The sequence below is a fragment of the Phalacrocorax carbo genome, chromosome 3 (genome assembly GCF_963921805.1).
Source record: "Phalacrocorax carbo chromosome 3, bPhaCar2.1, whole genome shotgun sequence".
Taxonomy (NCBI): domain Eukaryota; kingdom Metazoa; phylum Chordata; class Aves; order Suliformes; family Phalacrocoracidae; genus Phalacrocorax; species Phalacrocorax carbo.
This window is the reverse complement of record NC_087515.1, coordinates 101,366,351-101,381,852: the sequence shown is the minus strand read 5'-3', so window position 1 is coordinate 101,381,852 and position 15,502 is coordinate 101,366,351. Positions and strand designations below refer to the sequence as shown.

Sequence of the window (15,502 nt, the reverse complement as noted above, 5' to 3'; positions counted from 1 at the left end):
GACAGGTGTCTTTGCAGACGCTTGTTGCTAGAAAGCAGTTTAAATGTGGACTGTCACATTATGTGCTGTTATTCCAGTTCAGTCTGTGACGTTTAGCCCATTTCAGACAAAAAATGCCATGAAACAAGCTAAATGTTTGAGATGATCATAAACCAATTTCGTTTCAGGCCATATATTTCTGAAATCAAGACACTGATAATCACCGTCTGAATAAAGCTTTGAAATGTTGCACTACTACAAAACCACACAAGTATTTGGGGAAAATGTTGCAGTGATCTACCACAGTCAGGAAGAGACTTGTATTTACTATACGTTACAAAATTGTCTATGTGATATCTCATCTGGTTTCTGCTGTGAAATGCCATCTGTCTTGTACCCAAAATCTATGGAAAAGTAACTTCTGAACTCTGTAACAAAGAGATTGTGGATAAATATTTTGAGATTAGTTCAGATCTGTAGGTATTTTGCATTATTAACTTGACATATTTATGTACACATACAGTTATCTTTTAGCAGAACATATAACAAAGTATGCAATTATTAAGATGTTACCTTTTTGATATTTGCAGTTAAAGAAGACCTGTAAGATATTCGTGATGCTGTGACCAGCCACTGGTAGATCATATGGCAGACGGTACCTAATAAAGCAGTTACATCTTAAACTTCGTAGCACTGTGATATGAAGGTGTCCTACTATACTAGTTTATAGGCGAAAATGTTTTACATATCAAATAGGATGCTTTTGGCAGAGGTGAAAATGCTTTACTTAGATTCTTAGAGAAATGTGGAGTTGCTTTTCCCCATGGTTAAGCCAGAGAAAGGTCATTTAGTACTTTTGGAAATATCTATTCAAGAAATCAGAAATCGCAGTGGAGGGAAAAAAAAGCCTGAAACCCAGGAAACCGTAAGTGGCTCCTAAACATCAGCTCAAAGACTTACTTTTCCTGTTTTCTCTCTCACATTCATACATTGCTTATTTATATTTTATGTCCAGTTACGGCTGATACGGGTTAGAGGTCATACCTCAGTATTCATTTCAGATGTTCATGTGCATTGCCACATCACTACAAATCTTAGGAAAGCTCACAAGTTATTCTCCCCAAATGCCTGTTGGAGTCAGCTGTATGGCTTAACCTTTCAATGGAAAATATACATTGATAAAATTGGTGTCAACTGAAATGTCACTGAGAAGAGTAGGAAATTACTGCATAGCTTTTCACTGCAATGCATTGTAACCTGGTAAAGCACTGCAGCTTGCCTTACACACGTAGGTCGTCTATAGCTCCTGTCAACAGAGGAATTGACTTTCTCTGCCAGAGGCTCTGCTGAAATGAATACAGCTCACGCATAACTTCCTAGTGGCATGGTGAGTCATTGAATTTCTGCTAAACAAACAGACCATAGCTTCAGAGGAAGCTGTAAGTAACTAATACGTGGAAATCCACCGTTGACTGACATGTCAAAACAATTTGGGTTGTAAAAAATAATCCCTTATCTGATATCAGTTTGGTTAGGAATTGTATTTAGCCAAGCATAATTATATGGTTATTTGGCTAGATTAGAGATGAGATTTCTTTACCTTGAAAATGTGAGGGTTTGTACATGAGGGTATTACCAGATCCAAATTCCAAGTCTACCTCTTAGCAGTAGCATTTGGGGATACACTGCAATTCCTAACTTCTCCTAAGTCCACAGGGACACAGCACCCAGATGATATTGCTTATATCCACTATTAACAAATTCACCTTTGTAAATTCTGCTTTCAGAAAATTGAAAGAACCTGTTCTTCAAGACCAAGTTGTATTTTGAGACTCCACTATTATGCTAAACCCCTTTCTTCTGACATGGCATCTATTACATAAGGTGTCTGTCCCATATGGGCCCAGTAATAAAAAAAAAGCCTTGTGTGTTTTCCCCAGTCCGTTCCATACACTCTTGCTCCCAGAGTATACTGAGGGTTTCAGTTTTATTACTGGATTACTTTTCAAGCTTTCCTCCCCCTAGAAAGGCTAATGAAACTCAGTAAGTGCCAATGTGTTTCTGGAAAGTCTGAACAGTTGGGATAAGGTTTGTCTTTTAGATCTTTGCTGCAGTACAGCCTTCAGTAATAAAAGCAAAGACATATTAAGCTCCATAAATAAAATATTCTCAAAAATCAGTAGAATGTTCTTCAGGAAAAGACTTTTAAATGGGCAACTCTAACAATGTTATACTGAATATCTGCACTGCCCTGAAGGAAGAATAAAAGTAAAATGTACTAGCCAAATGGCAAGGATCAAGAGCCCAATATATCTCTTTCTCATTATATGAGGTTTTTAAAAGGTGACTGGGAGTCTGGGGAGTGGATTTTTATTGTAGAATGGCAGGAGAAAATTAAAAAATGGCTCTATTAAATGCTCTCATGAACTTAATTAAGAGACGTATAGCAAAGTGCTTAATCTGGCTGGCTTTTATAGCAATAGTAAGTCTTTTAAAAAGTGAATAAAAGAGAAAAAAAAGAAATATTGCATCTACATGTTGTGTGGGGAGAAGCTGTGGCATAAAGAGGACCGATTATCTTGAAATTTCATGTGTAGAAAATTGAATAGATTATTTCTGGTGGCTACGTTAGATTTAGAACTTTGCTGTTTTATCTTGCAATCACAATAATTTTTGTGCTGCTTATTTTCATGCCTGTTTACTGATACTTGATACCTTCAGGTAAATATCAATCTTCCTTGGTAACCTCCTTGTGCTTCCAGAGTGCCTATTCCTGCTCATCACTTAGACACCAGCCACTAAACACACTCAGTAACAGTATTGACTGTCTTTTCACAATGTTTATATGTAAAGAAGAATCTCTGACAACTGAAGCAAAATTTTTACATCACTTTAAAGACCAATAAATCCATTAGAAATAGTTTAAGGAAGTTGGGGCAGGTGGTGGCATTTCTGTAAAGAAAGAAATCAATGGGTTGCATTTATATGATAGATTAAAACAAATGCATTATTCTGCAGGAGGTGGAATTAGGGAGGTGGTGTAGGTAAGCTTGATTTGGATGGGAAGGTTGAAATCAGTTAGGCAAGTTTGGTTTTCAGTATCACAAGCCAGAAGGGAAAATATGGAATTTGAAAATCTCTTTTTTTAACATTGAATTTTGCTCCTGACAAAAGGTTTAAAACAGAGTTTATGTATTTAGGTAAAGTAGATTCAGATTATCAAATGTCGTTATCAATTGGAAAAGACCAACTTAAAAAAAAGAAAATACAAAAAGATTACAGAAATGGAAAAAGATGTTATGAACATGCTAATAAAGCTATTTAATTGGCAAACCCCTTTTTGTTATGTTTCATAGTGTCAGCAAATGAAGATTTTATATTCTCCCTAATGTTTAAGTAAACTGAGAACTAGTAAAAAAGAGGTGTATGTGAGACAGAGAGTCTTTGCTTTACTTAAACATTATGAGGTTTATTACAAAATCTTCAATCACTTAAGGATTTTCTTTGCTGGCATACTCTAGAGAAATAAAGACCATAATTTTGACAATGTGACAAGCTGTGGTTTAGCCCCCATTATGCAGAAGCTTAAATTCTGTCAGAAAAAAAAAAAAAGCAACTTTTGTTCAGTGGGCTGATAAACACCATTAACTCCTAGGGAGGTCAGTGGAAGCTGAGCAGGGACTCTGCCACTGAGGAGCTGTCTGTTATTTGTGTTCATCAGCCCTTGGCCCAGAATCCTCCCCGCCTGCCCATAAATATGGACACCCAAACCAGGAACTCTTTATATATCTGTCAGAAAAAGACAGGCATACAGCAATTCCAGTAACATTCAAAATTGTTCTGTGGGTCTGCTTACTCCCTCCATAGATTACAGAATCATAGAAAGGCTGAGGCTGGAAAGGATCTCCAGAGGTCATCTGGTCCAACCCCCGAGATCAAGCAGGGCCACCTAGAGCCAGTTGCCTAGGACTGTGTTCAGATGGGTTTTGAATATCTCGAAGAATGGAGACTCCACAACCTCCCTGGAAAACCTGTGCCGGTGCTCAGTCACCCTCACTGTGAAGTAGTGTTTCCTGATGCTCAGAACCTCGTGTGCTTCACTTTGTGCCCATTGCCTCTGGTCCTGTCACTGGGCACCACTGAAAAGATCCCAGCTCTGTCCTCTTTGCACCCTCCCTTCAGGGATTCATATGAATTGGTAGGTAACATTCTGTGTGAGGCTTCCCTTCTCCACACTGAACAGTCCCAGCTGCCTCAGCCTTTCCTCATATGAGAGATGCTCCAGTCTCTTAATCATCTTTGTGGCCCTATGCTGGTGTCTCTCCAGTATGTCCATCTCTCTCTTGTAGCGGGGAGCCCAGAACTGGCCACGACACTCCAGGTGTGGCCCCACCAGTGCTGAGTAGAGGGGAAGATCACACCTCTCTACTTACTGGCAGCACTCCTCCTAATGCAGCCCAGGATAACGTTAGCTCCTTTGTGGCATGGGCACACTTCTGGCTCATGATTGACATTTTGTGTCCACCAGGGCACCCAGGTCCTTTTCTGCAAAGCTGCTTTCCAGCTGGTCCAACCCCATCACATGTTCGTGCCTGGGGTTGTTCTTCCCCAGATGCAGGACTTTTCACTTCCCTTTTTTGAGCTTCACGGTGTTTCTGTCAGCCCATTTCTTATTTATAAGAAATTTATAAGAAACAGAGAAATAAGAAATACATTTTCTATAAATAAATTATTTAGGTAATGAAAGATTATAGAGGAAGGATGTATTTGTTCTATTTGCCTTTCCCTGGAGCAGAACACCTATGCCTAAGTCATTCCTGATAGACATTTGTCTAGTTTTAACAAGCTCCAGTAATGAAAACTTGGCAAGTCCGCCTGGGCACTTCTTTACTTTTTCCTGATGTCTACCCTGAAATTTTCCTTGCTGTGATCATTGCTTTTCCTTCATGATGGTTTTTGAAAATCATCAGGTTCCCACTCTTCCCTATCAGCCTTCTCGTTATTAAGCTAAACAACCCCACTTTATTATATCTTTGGGATTTTAGATCTTTGATTACACTTGTTGTTGGACTCTCCAGTTTTTATGTATCCTTCTTGAAATGTGACAACCAGCTGCAAAACCATATTCATGGCCTCACTTGTGGACCTGTGATGTGGGCTTTTGGTGAAGGCTCCTACTGAAATTCCTCCTCCCACCCCTCCAAAAAAATGCAAAAAAGAAGCTGAACTACCTTGAGCTGAACAGCCGTGCAAAAGACTCATTCTGCTTACCAAATTTAGTGAAGCTTCATCCAACTTTCATCATAACAATGCAAAAGACAGAGACCTGGGGTTTGGTTTGGTCTGCAGTAGAAAATCTCAAGCTTACTTCCTGTATATCTAAAATAATATGTATCAGCTAACTGTGATTTCAAGCTGTGCCTATGTAACATCATCTCTTTGCAGTCCATCTGCAGAGAACTTCATATGTACGCTGCATAAAAGCAAGGGTGGGCATCCAGTTTATATTTATCATTTTGACTACCTCTGTGCTCAGCAGAAAGAGGGAGGACTCCTGGAGGGTGATTCATCTTGGGATAAACTAAGTACCAAAAATACACTGGAGATCTGTTGCTGTCTAAGACCTCTCTCTCCCTCCAGTAACAACTGAGGCAGCCCAGTCAATTAGCTTAAATTAGACACTTAACCTTTAGATGGCTAAATGAGGTGAGTGAAAGTAATTAGCAACAATATTCTGTTTCAGAAATTCTCATTACCACTGCAAAAAATCACTACTGCAAAAGATGACCTCATGAAATATCCAGCTGACTGCTTTGTCCGGTGTAACTGAACAAAAATGCTTGTAAAAACAAAATAGGCACAGTTGTGGTCTATCTACTCAATAAACTGTACACACACGTTGCAACTTATGATCTGTGGTGAATCTGCTAAAAATGCCAAGGGTTGAATCACTGCAGTATGAGCAAATTGGGTGGTAGGAATTGGCTGGTTTTGCAGAGATTAAAAAATAATATAAAACATCATGTTGAGAAAGATTTGCTTCAGTCAGGCATCTGCAGCACAGACTCAGAAATGTGCAATTTCTCTCAGTTTACACAATCATCTCCAGTGTTTTATACAACACATAACCCGTGGATTTGATTGTTCAATAACTTACTGAGGTTAAGAGTCCAGTGTATTTCAGAAATAAGTGCACACCTGTTGTTACGGTCCCTGTTTTGAGTTGGTTTGTTTGGGCATGTGTAGCCATACCCTGGGATCTTCTACAAGCAGGATATGCACAACTTACAAGTATTAAGCAAGTGCTTATTGACTCACGCGAAAAATAGCTTGGATTTAATGACCTCTTAGGTTAAGGACTAATGCACTCACTTCTCCAGATATGGCTCCCAAGGTCTTCGCTGCCCAGCCAGGCATCAGTCACAACGGGGAGGGCGGGCTGGTCCCACAGCTCCCCTCAGTGGATGCACAGGGCTGCTGAGCTGCCACCTACCGTCAGCTCCACTGACACTCATGACACTGGTGACTTGACTAGTCCCTAGGCCAACAAGCCTCCCTCTCTATTTTAATTTAGGATTATTCACCTTTCCATGCCTGGGTTTTCCCTCCTGAATCCTTGAGCTGCTAACAAGCCTGTCATGCCAATACCTCTAATTTTTTTTTTTTCTTGTCTCTGTACAGACTCACAGCTCATTTTCGGCAGTCTGAGCAGAGGTTGTGTAGTGGTGGTGTCAGAACTGGCCCATGGATCCTTGGTGCACAGACTGCTGAAGCCCTGGTGATGGGGAAAGCTTGCAGCAGGGTACAGAAAGAAATGGACAGGGTTCACTAAGCAGGTTATACGTTATTAAGGTGATGGGAGAGAGTGAATTTGGAAAGGGCGTATGATGCCATTCTTCAGGGCATGCAGCAGCTAAAAGCAAAACCAGGAAGAAACTATCCTTATATATCAGTTCTCCCATAACTGCATATCTCATGGATTCTGTGGAAATTTCCTTTGCAGCATCTGGTACCAATCACTGTCAGAAACAGATCACATTAAGTAGATGCTTGGGCTGCTCCTGTATTTGCAGCTCCTGCGCTTTGTATAGATGCATATATGTGTGTAAGAAGACCTACAACCAACCTATGTTCTGCATTGCCCTGATGTTAGTGTGTAGAGAGGTGCGGAAAGTGATTGTGAAAGATGTATCAATGGCTACTGATGGTTTTCAACAAATAGTTTGACTTTTCATTTATCAACATTACAGTTTGAAAACTACTCGCTATTACTTCATTTGTAGAAGGATATCTACCTGTTCACATTTTTATATCACATTTCTATATAACTGGTGTCCTTGGTGATGGTTGCTATGAAAGAATATTGGCACTTTAATCCAATGTCCCAGTGCTAGTGCACAGTGGTCCTCTTGCTTTAGATTTGTATTTTCTACTTTAGTAGCTTTAGATTTCTTTCAGTACCAAGGCTCTTCACCTAGTGACTGGTTATCAGCCACCTTAGCATTGGTAGGAGTTAATTTTTATCTTTCCTATTTATTATATTGGCTTTCCTTTTAGAGCTTGTCTCTCTTGCATTTGAAATATATAAGAAATTGATCTCTCTCCTAAAACATCACATAGCTCAAACGTTTTCTGAAAGAAAAATGTCAAGAGGACACGTTTTTGTCACATAGGAAAAGGACTCAATATTGAATGTTTTCCTTCATGTGTGAATTTGTAATAGTTAAAGCTAATGCTACCTTCATGGTAGAATAAGTATGGTGATGCAAAAATGATGCCTATGAGAAGCCAACAGACTGGATTGAATTAACCCTGGCTCTCATCCAGGGAACAACCTTGTTTCTCAATAAGAGGGTTTCAGAAGCACCACATTTGATCCTTTTTATTTGTATGTGACTCATTTTCCTCTTTGCCTCCCTACAAACAGGAGAAAACTGTTTATGTTTTTCAGATCAATATAACAGTAATGAAGAAAATACCTTCAGGCAAAAATCAGGGTAAAGTCTCACTGTGAACCCTGGAAAATTCCAGGCTAGAACAAGCCTCACAAGACATTGATGAGTGTGATCAGGAAGGTGTGGTTTAGACCTAAGGACTAAAAATCCTGTGGACTTTTCTGTTTCCTTGAGCACTGCCTTCAGATCAGCAGCCTCTGCACTACTCTGAGGTAGCTGGGACATCTGGAGATCTTGCACGAAACTGCTAAATAGATGTGGATAGGCATATTGAGGAAATTAAGAGGATAAGCTGTCTGGAAGCTAGGACAAATGGGTATGATCTGGTAACTAGAACTGAAGATTGTTTGAAGGTGGTATTTTGGGGCAAGGACTATGAGTAGGCATGGAGGTTCAGGTTGCTAAGGCTCCTAATGTGAACTGGAAGTCCAAGGGGGAGTAGGGTTCAGTTGCAGAAGGAGCCTGAGACTTCAAGCTTACACGGCTGCTCCATCTTTTCTTCTTACAACTTCATGGCAGGGATCCAGCATGAGAAGCGAGGAGACAGGAATTGTTTGTCTATTCATAGCAGCTCCACATACCTTGAAAACTGGTAAGTGTATCTAGGAGTTTAACATTTGAAGGGAATACTCAGGATACTGCTATCCACCTCCGTGTGCTGTGCCTCTCACTCAGTTGCACTGGAACAACTGTTTGTGTGCTCACAATGTAAATTGGATTATGAACTGAACTATGTTCAAAAAACCACTGGTTTTTTTCTTAATTGCAAATCAGTTCCCTGATCTGCTTCACAGCATGGCACATCATCACACAGAGATGTGAGAAAATGCCTATGTTAGCATCACTGCTGAATTTATCATAATGTGAAACTATGGTGTGTGAAACCATGTGAGATATGGAATATTCTATAGAACTGAATTCTGGTAGTCATAACTTTAAGGACCTTACAATAAAATACCTTCTGTAAGACATACAAGAGAACAGAGAAAGCAGTATTGTGACAAAAAGTCCTGTTTTTTTTCTCATTAGAAACAATGTTAAATTTGCAAGATGGGCACCAGATCACCTACCAGTATTGTCCCCATTCGGTAGAATCATAGAATCATTTAGGTTGGAAAGACCTTTAAGATCATCAAGTCCAACTGTTAACCTAGCACTGCCAAATCCACCACTGAACCACGTCTCTAAGCACCACATCTACACGTCTATTAAATACCTCCAGGGATGGTGACTCAACCACTTCCTGGGGCAGCCTTTCGGTGAAGAAACTTTTCCTAATATCCAGTCTAAACCTTCCCTGGTACAACTTGAGGTAATTTCCTCTCATCCTAATACTTGTTACTTGGGAGAAGAGACCAACCCCCACCTCGCTACAACCTCCTCTCAGGTAGGTTGTAAGGTCTCCCCTGAGCCTCCTTTCCTCCAGGCTAAACAACCCCAGTTTCCTCAGCCACTCATAAGACTTGTGCTCCAGACCCTTCACCAGATTCATTGCCCTTCTCTGGACACGCTCCAGCACCTCAATGTCTTTCTTGTAGTGAGGGGCCCAAAACTGAAGAGAGTATCCAAGGTGTGGCCTCACCAGTGCCGAGTACAGGGGCCCGATCGCTTCCCTGGTCCTGCTGGCCACACCATTCCTGATACAAGTCAGGATGCTGTTGGCCTTCTTGGCCACTTGGGCACACATGCAATATTTTGTGGTGAAGACAGGGGCTCATTATTTGAGTAGCAAATACTGTCCACACAGCTGATCTCTGCTGACTGCCTTTGCAGACTGTTGCTAATGTAATCGCAGAAGAATTCTCTGTTTGAGCTGGCAGCTGGTAATGGTGGTGAATGATTCCTTCTAATAAATGTAGATTCCAAATAATATCGATAGAAACCAAATAATACAGACTGATAAACATCTCAAGGATGGTAAACATTCAACATATTGCCTGAAAATTGGCAGCTAAGTAGATGAAAGAGACCTAGATACATGGATGTGTTCCCCAGAGGCAAGAGAGCAGAAATCATCTGTCACTTTTGATAGCCACTACTTAGCTTAATCAGTGTCCAGGCTATGCTCAGCACATGCACTATCTCCTGTCAGTGACGAAGAAAATAGGAACCTAGGAAGCAAAGTGGGGGAGAGTGTTAGGTTATTGTGTGTAAAAGAGGATTGTAGGCATGCTAGGGGAAAGAAAAGATGATGATCCATAAAAAGACAAATTGTATGTGTTCTCCTGATCATGGAATAAGTGCTGTACCTCTAATGCCATAGAGAGTTCAGGAATTATGCCAGGTCCCAGATGTTTCAGGGAGATCTTCTTTATTCAATGATCTGTTCCCACAGCCTATGTGGGTCACTCTCCATTCCCAGCTGGAACAAAGCTACTCAGAAATCCAGACCTCTAGGCCACAGCAGGCACTGCTAGCTTTATAGCTACACCAAGCTGGAATTAATTGTTTTGCAACACCTGTGTGGAGTAACAGGGACGGAAGGGAATGGATAATATGGTTTGTTACCTTTTCCCTTCTGTTTTTAGTTTATTTAAATTCTCAAGTGGACCTAAAATTCTGGAAATAGTGTTATTAGCACCTGTGACAAATACAAGATACACTATCTTGTCAGGTTTGCTCTCCTCAACTTTTGGTCTACTTATCTACAGTTATAATTGCAATGAATAAGCCAAAACTGAGATGAGAACCTGGGCAACCATGTCACACTTTAATGAGCTGAAACTGTTTTAGATATCATATCCCTGGCAAAACCTCAGCCTGAATATGAGAGTGTTGCCTCAAAATGTTCTCCCAGCTGACTGCCAAAGGCTTTTTCTGTATTAAATGAGAGCCCCAGCACTTGATCTACTTTTACATAAATTTAAATCCTGACTTTTTTGTGGCTCATGTAGTACTGCTGTTATCATCCTAGTTTCTGTGTCTGTAGTCCAAAATAGTTATAGCTTGTCTGTATGGTTTATTTTGTTTTAAATGTTTCTGGTCATGATCCTTACATTAAAAAAAAATTCCTTAACTGTTTTTAAAACTTTCAGGAATTATTAAAATAGAAAGAAATGAAAAAAAATGTAAATTATTAGCAATTAATTTATCCTTTTTTTTTTTCTTTCACTCTTGGCAACAAAATTAGGTAAGATATATGCATGGTTATTGCTGCAGTCTGCGAGGGACTTAGAAGTAACTTTTTATTAGTATGGCAAAAGAGATAAAACTGATGGATTTGTAAGAGCTTAGTTTTATAAACTTTGCTTCAAATTGAGTATTTAATTTGACAACAGTCTCTAAGGACATTTAAATACCCTTTTCCTTAAAATAATGTATTGTTCAAAGGTTAGAATTTTGGGATTTTGATGGAGTAAGCCTCATAATGCAAATAATACCAACCATGAACTGATGCTGTGCTTCTTAAGCTACTTCTTCTGCATTAAGAAACAGCAATACTTTGCCTCCCAGGGTCAGAATGTAAGTGTCTTTACAATATTAGTCACAGAACTTATTGCATATCAAACCATTATTGGTGCATTTTGAGATGTCGATGCCACGACATCATTCAGACATGCAGGTTTGCGCGTGTGTAATGAATTGCTTCTCCAAGAGTGTGGCTCCTAGAGTCCACTGCAATATTAACGACGAGAAGGAAGAAAGGTAATTTGCTGCCTTTGTACAAACGTTCTCAGCTAAAAATGTATCCAGCATACATAAAGCTTTTTCTTTTTAAATAAAAAAAGCCAGTTTCAGAGAGCTGAAGAAATCTGAGTAACTCGGCTATAGTCAGGCTTGTGTAGCGAGCACAGCTGGGCTCCAGACACTGACTCATTCTCCAATTACCACTACCCAGCTTTTTTTTCCGACAGGCTCTCTTCGGCCAATAAATCTTCCAGCTTTCTATAATATACTGTCAGGCTGAGGTCATGTCAATGTAGACATAAAAACTAAATCTATGTTCACACCCATAAGGAAGAAAATAAGGCAAGAAATTTGGAACTAACTAGCACCAATAAAAGCAAATAAACAACTGGGAAACATACAGACAACTTTAGAACTTCTTTGTACAGATCACAGGGGAAATACTCTGCATCTGTGTTAACCAGCCTTCCCTCTCTAAGTCTTCTGTATTGCTGTTGCAAGCAGGAGAGGAAGGCAATTTATATGAAAGAAAGGCTACCCTTAGTTAAAACCAACAAGACAACAAAATTTGACTTTGTAAGATGTTACAGCCAAACTATAGGGAAAAAACCCCTACCTTTTGGTAAATATAAGAAAATAAACAGTGGTGTCTACCAGCCCCAGCATTGCTGTCTTATGTGAATAATTATCGATTTGAAGGACCATTTGCAATGTCTTGCTGCAAATTGCAGATATGTAATGTGTTGTACATTCTTGTGACCACAGCGTGTGGGCTTTACTAAGTTTTGGCACAGCCAGATCTCCCTTTTACTTCAAGTTTACTCCAGAAAACTTGGATTTCAGTTTAACTGGAAGATCCTAAGATCCACTTTTTCCCAAACCAGGTATCTTAAAAAAATTTTAGTTGTACGGATCCATACAGTAGATAAAAGTCTATGGCCTGTCGTACATAGTCAATTTAAATATATTTCCTTCTGGCTCTGAAAGTCTATTAAAAAACAAAGCAGAAAAAAGTATATCATAGAGCATATTTTATTTTTTCTAATTGTGAGACCAGTCTCTTTCTGTAGGCCACCAGCAAGCACCTTACAGTCAATCACAATTTAAAATAGACAATTGTCACTGATGGAAAATGATCTGTCAATCACAAAAACAATATAGAAATTATACTTTGAATTTCCAGAGCGATCTTATTTTCTAAGGAGTTTTTACAGATATCCAAAGATTCTAGCCAACTGACTTCTTAGTCAGTTTCATGCAGCATGGGAAAGATAATATCCCAAAGTTAAAATATGGCTGACAAACAGGATAGGAGAGAGTCCCAACAGCAAAACCAAATTGATATAAAAATTTGGTCGGTTTTGCAAAATCTCAGCCAGACATTTTTTTCAGACTTTTCAAAGATAAAAAACCTCAGGGAGAATGATTTTCTGACATTTTCTTTGGCTACTACTGAAAACTCATCTATATTCAGGTTGTTACACTTGAACTTTGAAGAGTCTGTCATGGCAACCTTAAAAAAAAGTTAGTGACTTCAGCTTTAGCTTACTGAGGGGCACGAGTGAATGCAGATATTTTTACACCAGGCTCTGAGGAAAATGCTCCATAGAAGCCATACAAGTAAAACACTATGAAGAAGGGTAAATGAAGTGGGAAGTTATGCTAGTCTTGTGCCTCCAAAGCCAATAATCTGTAAGAGAAAATGTATTTGTAATTATCTAAAATGTCATTACCTCCCTCTGCTCCTTTTCATACATCGCATCACCAAATTTTCAGAAAAGCCCTTTGTCCAATGTGTTCCTTTGAATCTCAGTACTGTCAGGAGACTGCGCCAGGAGGTGCAGATGTGCCACTGTTGCCTACTTGGCCTATGCCTCCATTTGGAGGGGCTGGGAGGTGGTAGCTCTGCTCCTCTTCCTGGGACAGTCTGAACACCTTGGGTGGCAAAGCTGAGATGGAGCCAGAACGAAGAACTGCTGAATGGGGAGAGCCTAGGGATGCAGATAAGCAGGTTAGTAAGTGTGACACTGGTGAAAAGAAGTGTGGGAGGAAATGGGCCTGGCTATGGGGCTGCAAGTGAGGGAAAGAAATGAACTGCTATGGCATTAGCCAGGACACCAGGCTGGTTGGGGATGGGAGTTACTACTATTACTCCAACTACTGAATTACTGCTACCTACAAATGAGGGATGTCCACATATCTGGAGCTGAGGAATCTGTACAGGCAGTAGCACAAGTGTTGCCTATGCAGGAGACAGAGTGGGGGAAGGAAATACTGGAGGGGATAGGGAAAATGAGCATCACTAGTTCCTGGGGCCCAGAAACCATCAGAGTGAACTTGAGATGTTGTGAGTGAACTGGGACAGCAGATGAGGGGACAGGGGGTAGGGATGACAGCCTAATCGGCATACTTCTGAGGACACCTGGGACTGTCCCTCCTTTTTTGAGACTGCCTGCTGTGTACTCCCCTCCAACAGCTTTGGCTTTCTCAGTGCCCTGTGTAGAATTTGCAGGCTGCTGTGGGCATACAAAGCAAAACTGAGATGTTCCCAGGCCTGTAAATAAATTAACGCACTTGGCTGTATTCCCTGAGAGTATTGCCTGCTCCCCACTGCAAGGCAGTAAGACCAGTCGGCGTTGGATGAGGAGGTGTAACACGGAGGCTGTGCTGCCTGCTCACCACTTGCCACCACGGGGCTACTGGCAGCTCTGCCGCTGCCATAAAACTGTGGTTTGTTGTAGTAAATTCTCTGTTCACCTCTGTGCAGGAGGTGCCTGAGAGATGATACAGTGGATGTTTAAACCCTGAGCGTGAGTTATTGTCAGAGAAGAGCACATTTCTAGATATCTGATTTTCTCATTGTCCTTCTCATTCCATTAAATCTTCAACTAATTGGACTTTTTAATCAAAACCAGATACAGTTTTTCTTTTATTACTCTTCTGATATATTTAGTTTTTTCTACTAACAAATATATTATTGTTATGTAGTATTTGTATACCATATAAGGTTTTGTCCTACGTTGTTTTTTGTACTAGTGCATTGGGTTTGCATGGCAAGGTTTTGGTGGGGGTGGGCTGCAGGGATGGCTTCTGTGAGAAGTTGCTAGAAGCTTCCCCCACATCCAATAGAGCCAGCGCCAGCCGGACCTGCCACTGGCCAAGGCTGAGCCCATCAGCAATGGTGGTAGTGCCTCTAGGATAACATATTTAAGAAGCAGGGGAAACTGCCACAACAGCAGCTGGAGAGAGAACATGAGATGGAAACAGCCCTGCAGACACCAAGGTCAGTGAAGCAGGAGGGGGAGGAGGCGCTCAAGGTGCAGGAGCAAAGATTCCCTTGCAGCCCCTGGTGAAGACCATGGTGAGGCAGGCTGTGCCCCTGCAGCCCAGGGAGGTCCATGGTGGAGCACATATCCACCTGCAGCCCTTGGAGGACCCCACGCTGGAGCAGGTGGATGCACCTGAAGGAGGCTGTGACCCTGTAGGAAGCCCATGCTGGAGCAAGCTCCTGGCAGGCCCTGTGGACCCGTGGAGAGAGGAACCCACGCTGGAGCAGGTTTGCTGGCAGGACTTGTGACCCCATGGAAGGGACCCACACTGGAGAAGTTCATGAAGAACTGCAGCCCATAGGAAGGACTCACGTTGAAGAAATTTGTGGAGGACTGTCTCCCATGGGAGGGACCTCACGCTGGAGCAGGGGAAGAGTGTGAGGAGTCCTCCCCTGAGGATGAAGAAGCAGCAGAGACAACGTGTGATGAACTGACTGCAACCCCCATTCCCTGTTCCCCTGTGCTGTTGGCAGGGAGGAGGTAGAGAATTTGGGAGTGAAGTTGAGCCTGGGAAGAAGGGAGGGGTGGGGGAAAGGTTTTTTAAGATTGAGTTTTTATTTCTCATTACCCTACTCTGATTTGATTGGCAATAAATTTAATTAATTTCTCCAA

General features: G+C 41.0%; 1 long non-coding RNA gene across 12 annotated transcripts in view; it reads left to right on the top strand.

Moving 5' to 3' along the window:
* The window catches only part of LOC135312655 (uncharacterized), a 19,877-nt gene extending 4,375 nt beyond the window's left edge, over positions 1–15,502 (top strand). For 8 of the 12 annotated variants that reach the window (XR_010372310.1, XR_010372303.1, XR_010372311.1 and 5 more), the window contains one exon: positions 570–2,439. This is a non-coding gene — a long non-coding RNA (uncharacterized LOC135312655). Of the gene's footprint in view, positions 1–569; positions 2,440–3,846; positions 5,969–6,660; positions 6,782–7,930; positions 14,574–14,597 lie in introns of those variants that run through there. The other 4 variants (XR_010372302.1, XR_010372301.1, XR_010372300.1 and 1 more) reach the window with 4 other exon arrangements.